The 15,136-nt window shown below is 47.1% G+C and overlaps 1 protein-coding gene across 5 annotated transcripts in view; it reads left to right on the top strand.

Annotated features, from left to right (window-relative positions):
- Positions 1 to 15,136, top strand: part of TANGO2 (transport and golgi organization 2 homolog) — a 532,848-nt gene that overhangs the window by 141,882 nt on the left and 375,830 nt on the right. Inside the window, exon 1 of one of the 5 annotated variants that reach the window (XM_069756153.1) lies at positions 14,088 to 14,218. The exons of 2 other annotated variants lie outside the window; for them this stretch is intronic. The gene's annotated coding sequence lies outside the window, so the exon portion shown is untranslated. Of the gene's footprint in view, positions 1 to 14,087; positions 14,219 to 15,136 lie in introns of those variants that run through there. 2 more of the 5 variants (XM_069756170.1, XM_069756136.1) reach the window with 2 other exon arrangements.

Raw genomic sequence — 15,136 nt, 5'->3', positions numbered from 1 at the left:
CGTTGCAGCGTCCTCGCTAGTGATATCGTTCAGTTTGACAGGCAGCAGCGATCAGGATCCTGCTGTGATGTCGTTGGTCGGGGCTAGAAGGCCAGAACTTTCTTTGGTCGCTGGCTCTCCTGCTGACATCGCTGAATCGGTGTGTGTGACACCGATTCAGTGATGTCTTCGCTGGTAACCAGGGTAAACATCGGGTTACTAAGCGCAGGGCCGCGCTTAGTAAGCGATGTTTACCCTGCATACCATCCTAAAAGTAAAAAAAAACAAACGCTTCACACTTACCTTCCGCTGTCTGTCCCCAGCGCTGTGCTTTCCTGCACTCACTGTGAGCACAGCGCCCGGAAAGCAGAGAGGTGACGTCACCGCTCTGCTTTCCGGCCGCTGTGCTCACAGCCAGTACAGAGAAGCAGAGCGCCGGGGACAGACAGCCGAAGGTAAGTATGAAGCGTTTGTTTTTTTTTACTTTTAGGATGGTATCCAGGGTAAACATCGGGTTACTAAGCGCGGCCCTGCGCTTAGTAACCCGATGTTTACCCTGGTTACCGGCATCGTTGGTCGCTGGAGAGCGGTCTGTGTGACAGCTCTCCAGCGACCAAACAGCGACGCTGCAGCGATCCGGATCGTTGTCTGGATCGCTGCAGCGTCGTTTAGTGTGAAGGTACCTTTACACTATGCAAGGCAATCAGACACCAGTGCGCATGAGCAGTGTTATCTAACGGTGGTCGCTAATCGACAGGTTTGGTAACATGTCTCTCTGTCATCAACCATATTTCAGAATGCAGCGTCATACTGTGAATTTGGAGTCATGTTCCTGTCTTGTGTCTGTGAGCTCTGGATCAGGGTGGAGCAAGAAACAGTTTACTGTTCCTTCACTCTATCTGGGTAGAGACAAAATAGTCTGTTTGGCCATTCAGGTCACATGATTGGGCAGCAGAGACGAGCTCAGTAGCAGAGGCAGACTGAGGATGTAGCAGAGACACATAGGCAAGTGGGAAGCTTGTGTAGCAGACACTGATGAGGGGTGTCATATTGTGTTGGAGAAACAGTGGTAGGCACTATGGGGACATTATCTTCTGTGGTGGCATCATACTGTGTAAAGGCTATGTTCACACGTTGCGGTTTTTACCGCGGATCCGTGGCGTTTTTGACGCTGCGGATCTGCAGCAGTTTACCATGCGGTGTACAGTACCATGTAAACCTATGGAAAACCAAATCCGCTGTGCACATGCTGCGGAAAAAAACGTGCGGAAACGCAGTGTTGTTTTTTCCACAGCATGTCAATTCTTTGTGCGGATCTGCAGCGTTTCTGCACCCATTGACTTGTATTGAGTCGGGCACTTCCGCAGCAAAACCACAGATATAAAAAAGATCTGCAGTTTAGCTGTGGGTGAAACGCTGCAGATAGGGAGGGGGAAGAGTGTGGGCGGTGCGTGGGTGGAGACTGTGCGTGTCTGTGTGTGCGGGCCTCTGGGGGGGTCTGTGCGGGCCTGCTGGTGGTCTGTGCGGGCTGCCGGGGGTCTGTGCGGGCCTGTTGGGGCTCTGTGCGGGCTGCCGGGGGGTCTGTGCGGGCTGCCGGGGGTCTGTGCGGGCCTCTCGGGGGTCTTTGTGTATGTGCAGGAATCGTCCGATGGGACTACAAGTCCCATCTGGCTATGCCTGCCAAAATGACAGTGATTGACACATTAGCCAATGATGGGACAGTAGTAGTCCCATCATCCGGCTAATGTGTTGAATGTTGAAAAAACCCCACAAACATACATACTACATACATACATAAATCATACATACATACATACAACATACATACTACATACATGCAACATACTACATACATACAACATACTAACTACATACATACATACAACATACTAACTACATACATACAACATACTACATACATATATACATACAACATACTGTAGCGTGGCTAAAGGTCATGTGATTAATGGACGGTATGTATCGCAGAGGTGGGTGGCCCTGTGATGGAATCCTGGGTATGTTTTGCTCAAGCAGATCTACTGCTGAGGGATTTGTTTACATTGGGAAGGCTTCCAGGTGATTGGAGAGATGGGTGGGTTCAGTCACCTACAAACCCACCCTAAGAGGCGTGTTTGAATACCTAAGATGGTTTTGTGTTGAAGGACCTGTGGTGATGTCACACTCACCTGACTGGCCACGTGACAGGTATCTGGGTGTGGTTACACTTATGGAAAGAGGTGTGTGTAGCCCATGTGGTGAGTGTGTTTGGGAGTCTGCAAGAGTGGACAGACCTCCATGTGTCCTGGCTGGACACTGCAGAATGGCCTGTGTGTTGGACGGTTCCAAGTGGGGACAGACGTCCTGAACAGCACACAGAGACCATATTTAGGCTGGAGAGCCTACATGCTGGACATAGCACAGCCTGTATGCCTACAGACCTGAGAGAGAGCGGAGCTCTAATATGGACATTGAGGATTCAACTGTCTGAAGTAAGACTGTTTACCTGTTGTTCCTGTTGCTATGTGGTTTATGGAGCAATAAACCTGTGAACTTTTAATGAAACGTGCCTCCAGAGTGTCATCCGCCGCACCTGAGCGAGTACAATCCCTACAATACATACATACAACATACATACTACATACAATACATTCATATATTACATTCAATACATACTGTACATATAACATATAGTACATACTCACCATCACTTGTCACTTTAATCCCCGAAGATAGTGTCACCTGTAAAAAAATATTCAAATAATAAACAAACACTATACTCCCTGATCCGCAGAAATCCAATAAAAACGAGTGTCCCACGACGATCTCCCGTGGAGCAGCAGCACCAGCTGATGCGACCGCTCTCCAGGGGCTCCGGGAATACAATGACGGAGGATATCCTTCCGCACTGTATTCCTCCGCCACTGTAAAAAATAGTCCCAAGTCTCACTTGTGGCACTGCTGTGTGAGAAAGTTCCCACGCAGAAATGTCATAAAGTGAGACCCTGAACTAAGGTAACCACAGTGATGCATTGCAGGAGCCATTGTCTCCTGTCAGTGTGTCACTGGAGGTCATATAGAGCAGTGACATCACCCGATGTCACTGTTCTATAGGGCCATGATCTTCGTGGGCCATGATCTTCGTGGGACACTAGTTATAAATTGGACTACGGCGGACAGGTAGTATACGGTTTATTATTTTACGTTTTTTGCAGGCGATCAAGTATGGTAAGTATGGTTAAATTAAGAATAAAATACTTTTTTCTGGATGTGTCTTTATTTTTTTTTTTTTAACTCTTTCACTACTCTAGGATAAACAATAGATAGGCATCTTATTGACGCCTCTCCATTATTAACTGGGCTTACTGTCACCTTACAATAGCAAGGTGACATTAACCCCTTCATGACCCAGCCTATTTTGACCTTAAAGACCTTGCCGTTTTTTGCAATTCTGACCAGTGTCCCTTTATGAGGTAATAACTCAGGAACGCTTCAATGGATCCTAGCGGTTCTGAGATTGTTTTTTCGTGACATATTGGGCTTCATGTTAGTGGTAAATTTAGGTCAATAAATTCTGTGTTTATTTGTGATAAAAACGGAAATTTGGCGAAAATTTCGCAATTTTCACATTTTGAATTTTTATTCTGTTAAACCAGAGAGTTATGTGACACAAAATAGTTAATAAATAACATTTCCCACATGTCTACTTTACATCAGCACAATTTTGGAAACAAAATTTTTTTTTGCTAGGAAGTTATAAGGGTTAAAATTTGACCAGCGATTTCTCATTTTTACAACGAAATTTACAAAACCATTTTTTTTTAGGGACCACCTCACATTTGAAGTCAGTTTGAGGGGTCTATATGGCTGAAAATACCCAAAAGTGACACCATTCTAAAAACTGCACCCCTCAAGGTGCACAAAACCACATTCAAGAAGTTTATTAACCCTTCAGGTGCTTCACAGCAGCAGAAGCAAAATGGAAGGAAAAAATGAACATTTAACTTTTTAGTCACAAAAATGAGTTTTCAGCAACAATTTTTTTATTTTCCCAATGGTAAAAGGAGAAACTGAACCACGAAAGTTGTTGTCCAATTTGTCCTGAGTACGCTGATACCTCATATGTGGGGGTAAACCACTGTTTGGGCGCACGGCAGGGCTTGGAAGGGAAGGAGCGCCATTTGACTTTTTGAATGAAAAATTGGCTGCACTCCTTAGCGGACACCATGTCACGTTTGGAGAGCCCCCGTGTGCCTAAAAATTGGAGCTCCCCCACAAGTGACCCCATTTTGGAAACTAGACGCCCCAATGAACTTATCTACATGCATAGTGAGCCCTTTAAACCCCCAGGTGCTTCACAAATTGATCCGTAAAAATGAAAAAGTACTTTTTTTTCACAAAAAAATTCTTTTACCCTCAATTTTTTCATTTTCACATGGACAACAGGATAAAATGGATCCTAAAATGTGTTGGGCAATTTCTCCTGAGTACATTGATACCTCACATGTGGAGGTAAACCACTGTTTGGGCACATGGTAAGGCTCGGAAGGGAAGGAGCGCCATTTGACTTTTTGAATGAAAAATTATCTCCATCGTTAGCGGACACCATGTCGCATTTGGAGAGACCCTGTGTGCCTAAACGTTGGAGCTCCCCCACAAGTGACCCCATTTTGGAAACTGGTCCCCCCAAGGAACTTATTTAGATGCCTAGTGAGCACTTTAAACCCTCAGGTGCTTCACAAATTGATCCGTAAAAATGAAAAAGTACTTTTTTTTCACAAAAATTTTATTTTCGCCTCAATTTTTTCATTTTCACATGGGCAATAGGATAAAATGGATCCTAAAATTTGTTGAGCAATTTCTCCCGAGTACGCCGATACCTCATATGTGGGGGTAAACCACTGTTTGGGCACACGGCAGGGCTCGGAAGGGAAGGCGCGCCTTTTGACTTTTTGAATGGAAAATTAGCTCCAATTGTTAGCGGACACCATGTCGCGTTTGGAGAGCCCCTGTGTGCCTATGCATTGGAGCTCCCCCACAAGTGACCCCATTTTGGAAACTAGACCCCCCAAGGAACTTATCTAGATGCATACTGAGCACTTTAAACCCCCAGGTGCTTCACAGAAGTTTATAATGCATAGCCATGAAAATAAAAAATAATTTTTCTTTTCTCAAAAATGATTTTTTAGCCTGGAATTTCCTATTTTGCCAATGGTAATAGGAGAAATTGGACCACAAATGTTGTTGTCCAGTTTGTCCTGAGTACGCAGATACCCCATATGTGGGGGTAAACCACTGTTTGGGCGCACGGCAGGGCTCAGAAGGGAAGGCACGCCATTTGGCTTTTTAAATGGAAAATTAGCTCCAATCATTAGCGGACACCATGTCGCGTTTGGAGAGCCCCTGTGTGCCTAAACATTGGAGATCCCCCACAAATGACCCCATTTTGGAAACTAGGAACTAATCTAGATGTGTGGTGAGCACTTTGAACCCTCAAGTGCTTCACAGAAGTTTATAACGCAGAGCCATGAAAATTAAAAAAAAAAATTCTTTTCTCAAAAATGATTTTTTAGCCCGCTATTTTTTATTTTCCCAAGGGTAACAGGAGAAATTTGACCCCAAAAGTTGTTGTCCAGTTTCTCCTGAGTACGCTGATACCCCATATGTGGGGGTAAACCACTGTTTAGGCACATGCTGGGGCTCGGAAGTGAAGTAGTGACGTTTTGAAATGCAGACTTTGATGGAATGCTCTGCGGGCATCACGTTGCGTTTGCAGAGCCCCTGGTGTGCCTAAACAGTAGAAACCCCCCACAAATGACCCCATTTTGGAAACTAGACCCCCAAAGGAACTTATCTAGATATGTGGTGAGCACTTTCAACCCCCAAGTGCTTTACAGAAGTTTATAACACAGAGCCGTGAAAATAATAAATACGTTTTCTTTCCTCAAAAATAATTTTTTAGCCCAGACTTTTTTATTTTCCCAAGGGTTACAGGAGAAATTGGACCACAAAAGTTGTTGTCCAGTTTGTCCTGAGTACGCTGATACCCCATGTGTGGGGGTAAACCACTGTTTGGGCACACGTCGGGGCTCCGAAGGGAAGTAGTGACTTTTGAAATGCAGACTTTGATGGAATGGTCTGCGGGCGTCACGTTGCGTTTGCAGAGCCCCTGGTGTGCCTAAACAGTAGAAACCCCCCACAAGTGACCCCATTTTAGAAACTAGACCCCGCAAGGAACTTATCTAGATATGTGGTGAGCACTTTGAACTCCCAAGTGTTTCACAGACGTTTACAACGCAGAGCCGTGAAAATAAAAAATAATTTTTCTTTCCTCAAAAATTATGTTTTAGCAAGCATTTTTTTATTTTCACAAGGGTAACAGGAGAAATTGGACCCCAGTAATTGTTGCGCAGTTTGTCCTGAGTATGCTGGTACCCCATATGTGGGGGTAAACCACTGTTTGAGCGCACGTCGGGGCTCGGAATTGAGGGAGCACCATTTGAGTTTATGAATACAAGATTGGCTGGAATCAATGGTGGCGCCATGTTGCGTTTGGAGACCCCTGATGTGCCTAAACAGTGGAAACGCCTCAATTCTAACTCCAACACTAACCCCAACACACCCCTAACCCTAATCCCAACTGTAGCCATTACCCTAATCACACCCCTAACCACAACCCTAATTCCAACCCTAACCCTAAGGCTATGTGCCCACGTTGCGGATTCGTGTGAGATTTTTCAGCATCATTTTTGAAAAATCCGCGGGTAAAGGGCACTGCGTTTTACCTGTGGATTTACCGTGGATTTCCAGTGTTTTTTGTGCGGATTTCACCTGTGGATTCCTATTGAGGAACAGGTGTAAAACGCTGAGGAATCCGCACAAAGAATTGACATGCTGCGGAAAATACAACGCAGCGTTTCCGCGTGGTATTTTCCGCACCATGGGCACAGCGGATTTGGTTTTCCATATGTTTACATGGAACTGCAAACCTGATGGAACACTGCTGCGAATCCGCAGCGGCCAATCCGCTGCAGATCCGCAGCAAAATCCGCACCGTGTGCACATAGCCTAATTCTAAAGGTATGTGCACACGCTGCGGAAAACGCTGCAGATCCGCAGCAGTTTCCCATGAGTTTACAGTTCAATGTAAACCTATGGGAAACAAAAATCGCTGTACACATGCTGCGGAAAAACTGCATGGAAACGCAGCGGTTTACATTCCACAGCATGTCACTTCTTTCTGCGGATTCCGCAGCGGTTTTACAACTGCTCCAATAGAAAATCGCAGTTGTAAAACCGCAGTGAAATGCGCAGAAAAACCGCGGTAAATCCGCAATAAATCCACAGCGGTTTAGCACTGCGGATTTATCAAATCCGCAGCGGAAAAATCCGCAGAGGAACAGAATACGTGTGCACATACCGAAACCCTAGCCCTAACCCTACCCCTACCCCTATTCTAACCTTAGTGTAAAAAAAAAAAAAATTCTTTATTTTTTTATTGTCCCTACCTATGGGGGTGACAAAGGGGGGGGGGGGGTCATTTACTATTTTTTTTTATTTTGATCACTGAGATATAACCTATCCCAGTGATCAAAACTCACTTTGGAACGAATCTGCCGGCCGGCAGATTCGGCGGGCGCACTGCACATGCGCCCGCCATTTTGGAAGATGGCGGCGCCCAGGAAAGAAGACGGACGGATCCCGGGGGTAAGTATAAAGGGGGGGGGGGGGAGATCAGGGCACGGGGGTAGCGTCGGAGCACGGGGGGGGGGTGGATCGGAGCATGGGGGGGTGGATCGGAACACGGGGGGGTGATCGCTGTGCAGGGGGGTGGATCGGAGCACGGGGGGGAGAATCGGAGCACGGGGGGGGGGGAAATCGCTGTGCGGGAGGGGTGATCGGAGTGCGGGGGGGTTTGATTGGAGCACGGGGGGTGTGATTGGAGCACGGGGGGAGCGGACAGGAGGACGGGGGAGCGGAGCACAGGACGGAGGGGAGCGGACCACAGATCGGGGGGCGGGGGGCGATCGGTGGGGTGGGGGCACATCAGTGAACTGGATGGACAAATGTCTTTTTTCGGCCTTACTAACTATGTTACTATGTTACTAAGTGTTTCCAGCCATGGCCGATGATATTGCAGCATCGGCCATGGCTGGATTGTAATATTTCACCAGTTTTTTAGGTGAAATATTACAAATCGCTCTGATTGGCTGTTGAAAGTGAAACTGCCAATCAGAGCGATCGTAGCCACGAGGGGTAGTTTAGCCACCCCCCCTGGGCTAAACTACCACTCCCCCTGTCCCTGCAGGCCGGGTGAAATTGGAGTTAACCCTTTCACCCGGCCTGCAGGGACGCGATCTTTCTGTGACACAGCATATGCGTCACAGGTCGGATTGGCACCGACTTTCATGACGCATACGCTGTGTCACAGGTCGGGAAGGGGTTAACCCCTTATTACCCCATATCCCACCGCTACTCAGGAGTGGGAATAGAGGGGCTAAGTGCCAGAATTGGTGCATTTCACAGATATGCCATTTCTGGGGAGGCTGCGGGCTTGTATTTGTATTTCCCAGGCTACAAATATTGGCCCCCAGCCGTCGGCTTTCCCCCTCTGGTGCAGAAAATTGCGCGGGAGCCCACGCCATTTTTTTCCGTTTTTTTAATTGCTCATTAAGAAACATCGGCCTTTCTATTATATATCTATGGCTATATCGATCTATAGATATATTTATAGATATATCTATAGATACATAGATGTATCTATCCATATATCTGTCTGCTTTCACACATCAGGTTTTTGCCGTCAGGCACAATCCGGTGAGTTTTGAAGAAAACGGATCCGTTTTTTTCCGCCAGATCCGTTTTTTCTCATAGAGTTGGTATTAACGCCGGATTGCGCCTGATGGCCACACGTTTCATCCGTTTTTTGCCGGATCCTTCAGAAAAGCTGTTTCCGGCGGACGGAGAAAACGTACAGAAGAACGGTTTTTCTGTCCGGCAAAAAAACCAACAGCAACGGATACGGCGAAAAATGTATGAAACTGAGATGTGAAATGAAGAATCCGGCCTCCGAATCCGGTTTTTCATGCATTTTTTCCATTGAAATCATGCACATCTTTCATTCTCTCTCTCTAAAAAAAAAAACGGATCAGTTGCATTAGTTTTTCACTATTTGCAGCAGATCCATTTTTTCAAAAATTCGCCGGATCCTGCCGGATGGATAGATGTAGATAGATATATGGATAGTTAAGCTACTTTCACACATCAGCTTCTTTCCGTCAGGCAGGATCCGGTGAATTTGTGGAAAAACGGATCCATTGCAAATAGTGAAAAACTGATGCAACTGATCCGTTTTTTAGAGAGAGAGAACGGAAAATGTGCATGATTTCAATGGAAAAAATTCATGAGAAACCGGATTCGGAGGCCAGATTCATCATTTCACATCTGTTTCATACATTTTTTGCCGGATCCGTCGCTGTGCGTTTTTTCACCGGACAGAAAAAACTTTTTTCGAAACTCACCGGATTGTGCCTAACGGCAAAAACCTGATGTGCGAAAGTAGCCTAGCTATCCATATATCTATCTACATCTATCTAGCTCATTCCTTCTGTCTATCTATGTATCTATCTATGTATCTATCTATGTACGGTATGTATCTATCTGTCTATCTGTGTGTAATGGAGTGTGGGTTGGACAAATGTAAAAGAGGAGGTTGGACAAGACATGACATCACAAATCTTTTTTTTGTTCAATAATACATCTTTATTTAGCTTTCAAAAACGAATACAAAACTGCATCAAAAAACGCATCAAAACCGTGCAAAAAAAGCGTCAAAACCGCGCAAAAACCGCACCGCACCTGCGTTTTCTGCCAAGACCTGCGGATTTAGTGCAGAAAAATCCGCAGGCAAATCTGCAACGTGTGCACATACCCTAATACTGTGGCAGGAACTGTAGGGGCATTATCATGTGGGGGGGGGGGGGGGAGGGTTGAATATGGTGCATTACCATAATGTGGCGGAACTTTGGGGAAATTATCTTGTGGGGAGTGAGGTAGTTTCTTACTCTGTAGTGGGAACATTATCCTGTGTGGGCAATTATGAGGGTACTAGATGGTGGCCCGATTCTAACGCATCGGGTATTCTAGAATATGCATGTCCACGTAGTATATAGCACAGCCACGTAGTATATTGCCCAGTCACGTAGTATATTGCCCAGCCACGTAGTATATTGCCCAGTAAAGTAGTATATTGCCCAGCCATGTAGTATATTGCCCAGCCACGTAGTATATTGCCGAGTTACATAGTATATTGCCTAGTCACGTAGTATATTGCCCAGTAACGTAGTATATTGCCCAGTGACGTAGTATATTGCCCAGCCACGTAGTATATTGCCCAGCGACGTAGTATATTGCCCAGTCACGTAGTATATTGCCCAGTCACGTAGTATATTGCCCAGTCACGTAGAATATTGCCCAGTCACGTAGAATATTGCCCAGTCACGTAGAATATTGCCCAGCCACGTAGTATATTGCCCAGCCACGTTGTATATTGCCCAGTCACTTAGTATATTGCCCAGCCACGTAGTATATTGCTCAGTCACATACCATATTACATAGCACGGCCCATGTAATATATTGCACAGCCCACGTAGTATATTGTCATCAAAATCATATGAAAAAACCTCAGTCTAAAAAGGTATAATTTTAATAGTAAAAGCAAGGCAGACAGACACGCCTACAAAACCCAACACAAAAATACAACCAAAAAACGTGAACAAATGTGTAACAAATAAATAAAAACTAATGGGAAAATCTAGATCACCCTACCTAGGCCGCTAGTATGCCCCTGCCTATCTGCGGAGGTAGGCACCCTAGGGGAGAGCGTTATGGCGCCCGCGCTCCTCGATGACTGTCCCTAGGAGCCCTACAAGACCCTACGGCCACTAGTGTAAGCCACTACCCACACACTAAAGGGTCCTCTAGCGCTAGACAGAAAGATACTCTTCTAGGGATAACCTAGTTCCCACTAGTAAAACGCTATATACACACACACATATGGCAATATGAATATCATAGTGGTATAATAATTCACAGCGGCCTCAAGATATTAGACACAGTGTAAATACACTTTGAGATGAATGCAGCCGGATCATCTAAGCATATATAAATACTCTATTCTCATGGGCTAACATTTATATAGATGTGGGTGAAGATCAAAATCATACCAGCCAAAATTGGCTCAATATCATGCATGGGTAGTATCTCTGCTACCTCACTCCAATGTCCCCACACTATTTAGACAATGCTAACAGTAGCCCATACATAGCCCCAAAACAAGGCTATGAATACTCATCTGAGCCGCTGTGTACCACCGAACGCCATATGAACAACACGCCTCAACGCGTTTCGCCTCTGCAGGCTCATCAGGAGGCCTGATAATCCGATATGTTGTGTCACATCAAAATTGTGGATAGCTGAATGCCCCATGCCGCACTACTCACATTTATATCTGCCACCAGTATCAGGCACAAGGTGCACCTCCTCCCTACTTCCTGTGGCGTCTGGTAGACTGTATTGCGCATGTCCGCATAAACCATGCGCAGACAGAGCCGCGTAGTATATTGCACAGCCCATGTAGTATATTGCCAAGCCCACGTAGTATATAGCAATGTGGGCATCATATCCCTGTTAAAAAAAAGAATTAAAATAAATAGTTATATACTCACCTTCCGGAGCCCCCGGATCCAAGCGAAGCGTTTACCGACGCTCGTCGCGCGCTCCCTTCTCAAGAGTGCATTGCGGTCTCGCGAGATGATGACGTAGGGGTCTCGTGAGACCGCTACATCATCATCTCGCAAGATCGCAGCATGGACCGGCTACCGGAGCGGGAAAGGCCTGTTGTGGATCCGAGGGGCCGACGGATGGTGAGTATATAACGGTTTTTTTTTATTTAATTATTTTTAACATTAGATCTATTTACTATTGATGCCGCATAGGCAGCATCAATAGTAAAACATTGGTCACACAGGGTTAATAGCAGCGTTAACCAAGTGCATTACACCGCTGCATAGCGCGGTCGGTTAACACTGCCATTAACCCTGTGTGAGCGCTGACTGGAGGGGAGTACGGAGCGGAGCGGGCACTGACTGCGGGGAGGAAGGAGCGGCCATGTTGCTGCTGAACTGCGCCCGTCGCTGATTGGTCGTGGCAAAACGCCCATGACCATTGCCACGACCAATCAGCGACTTGGATTCCATGACAGACAGAGGCCGCGACCAATGAATATCCGGGACAGACAGAAAGACGGAAGTGACCCTTAGACAATTATATAGATTATACTGTGTGTGGGGGTACTGAGTGGACATTATCTAGTGTGGGAGTGTATTGGGAAATTATTTTGTGTGGCGGGTACTGTGGGGACATTATCTTGTGGGGGTTGTATTGTTTAGGGCATTATCCTATGTGGGGGCATCATACTGTGTGGGGGGCACTGTGGGGACATTATCTTGAGGGGGTTGTATTGTTTGAGGCATTATCCTGTGTGGGGGCATCATACTGTGTGGAGGGCACTGTGGGGACATTATCTTGTGGAGGGTGTATTGTTTGGGGCATTACCCTGTGTGGGGGATCATACTGTTTGGAGGGCACTGTGGGGACATTATCTTAAGGGGGTTGTATTGTTTGGGGCATTGACCGGTGTGGAGGGCACTGTGGGGACATTATCTTGTGGAGGGTGTATTGTTTGGGGCATCATACTTGTGTGGAGGGGTGTATTGTTTGGGGCATTACCCTGTGTGGGGGATCATACTGTGTGGAGGGCACTGTGGGGACATTATCTTGTGGAGGGTGTATTGTTTGGGGCATTACCCTGTGTGGGGGATCATACTGTGTGGAGGGCACTCTGGGGACATTATCTTGTGGAGGGTGTATTGTTTGGGGCATTACCCTGTGTGGGGGATCATACTGTGTGGAGGGCACTGTGGGGACATTATCTTGTGGGGGTGTAGTTGGGGCATTGACCTGTGTGGGGGCATCATACTGTGTGGAGGGCACTGTGGGGACATTATCTTGTGGGGGTGTAGTTGGGGCATTGACCTGTGTGGGGGCATCATACTGTGTGGAGGGCACTGTGGGGACATTATCTTGTGGAGGGTGTATTGTTTGGGGCATTACCCTGTGTGGGGGATCATACTGTGTGGAGGGCACTGTGGGGACATTATCTTGTGGGGGTGTAGTTGGGGCATTGACCTGTGTGGGGGCATCATACTGTGTGGAGGGCACTGTGGGGACATTATCTTGTGGGGGTGTAGTTGGGGCATTGACCTGTGTGGGGGCATCATACTGTGTGGAGGGCACTGTGGGGACATTATCTTGTGGAGGGTGTATTGTTTGGGGCATTACCCTGTGTGGGGGATCATACTGTGTGGAGGGCACTGTGGGGACATTATCTTGTGGGGGTGTATTGTTTGGGGCATTACCCTGTGTGGGGGATCATACTGTGTGGAGGGCACTGTGGGGACATTATCTTGTGGGGGTGTATTGTTTGGGGCATTACCCTGTGTGGGGGATCATACTGTGTGGAGGGCACTTTGCATGTATGCCTGTTTGCCTCACGTGTGTACATTATGCCAATATTTCAGGATTCCATAGCACTATGCTTTGAAGTGACCTGTGTGCACCACATGGACACTACACAGGGTTATGTAGACAGGGCTATAACTACTATGTGTTTTAGAAACAGTTTGACACCACATGTGCTAAAGATGTTACTTTGCATAATGTAATGTTGTGGGCTACCTCCACAATGCAGCAGTAGCCGTGTGACCTGTGCCGGGCATTCCCTACACACGTGCACTGCTCTGTACCTGTCTATACACAGGTAACGTACGTGCAGGTGTAACACTAGCCCACGTGACTGGCCACCTTCAGCCCGTCCCTCCCGTTTCCTCGCCACCTCCTCGCTGTCCGCGGCTTGCCTTTACATTACAACCACCGCCAGTCCGCCAGAAACCATAATAACAGTGCAGCCAATCAAAATTCCTCTCTCTCAAGCTATTGTGACTGAGGGTGTTCGAAAGCTGATCTCTGATTGGTCTTCTTTTGAGCTAGCTGCTCCATGATTTGCCATTACGCAGGCGGGTGGGCGGTGCTGGATGCAGCCGGGAAGTGTTGTGTACGGTTTAAGCATCGTCGGTGCACGTCTTCCGGAGCGGTAGATAACAAGTGTGGTACCGGCAGGAAGGTACGTGCGCTCACAGGAGCCGCCAGGTATCCGCCCTGCGCCTCGTTACTGGCTGCCGGTCTCCTCATTGCTGTGCTGTCATTGAGGCTTATCGTGACATCACGGACAGGACACTGACAGCGTCACTAATGGCCGCGCTGACACACTGTGCTGATGTACCGGTGCTCAGTACAACATGTGAGTGTTCAGACTGTGCTGTGTGGCTGCACCCTACAGTCACCCTGTATGCGGCTCTGTGACATTTGTGCACATGTTGAGTAAATGGCGGTTTTGATGCCTTTTTACCCTGCGATTTTTAAGTGATGTGAGGGCAATGGTAAAAACGCTGGTAAAACGCACAGAGACGTGACAGCAGCAGATGAGTTTCTGCAGGTCACAAATACACAACGTGTTAATGGCACTTCAGGTTTCTCATTCACTTTGCTGGCACCAGGACTGCGTCAGGTTTTGCTAGCCTATCTGCGTCGTGTGCACAAGCCCCAAGGCCGTGTTCCCACGTAGCATAAATACTGCATTTTCTTGTGTGTGCAGAAAATCTGCATTAAGGCCATGTTCACACAGTGCGTTTTTTACTGCGGAACCGCAGCGGTATTGCCGCTGCGGTTCCGCAGCAGTTTTCCATGCAGGGTACATAACAATGTAACCCTATGGAAAACAGTCACTGCTGTGCACATGGTCCGTAATTTCGTTTAAAAAGCCGCGCAGAATAGCTGCGGCAAAAAAGAAGGAGCATGTCACTTCTTTTTCCTGAACCGCAGCGGTTCTGCACCCATAGACCTCCATTGTGAGGTCAAAATCGCAGTAAAACCCGCAGATCAAAAATATATCTGCGGGTTTTACTGCGATTTGATGTGCAGAACCGCTGCAGCAGGAAGTGCGGGGGAGCGGGCGGAAGTGCGTGGGCGGAGTGTGGCTGAC

Source organism: Ranitomeya imitator, chromosome 1 (genome assembly GCF_032444005.1).
Source record: "Ranitomeya imitator isolate aRanImi1 chromosome 1, aRanImi1.pri, whole genome shotgun sequence".
NCBI classification, from domain to species: Eukaryota; Metazoa; Chordata; class Amphibia; order Anura; family Dendrobatidae; genus Ranitomeya; species Ranitomeya imitator.
Note: the sequence above shows the minus strand (reverse complement) of the source record. Positions and strands in the feature narration are given on the sequence as shown.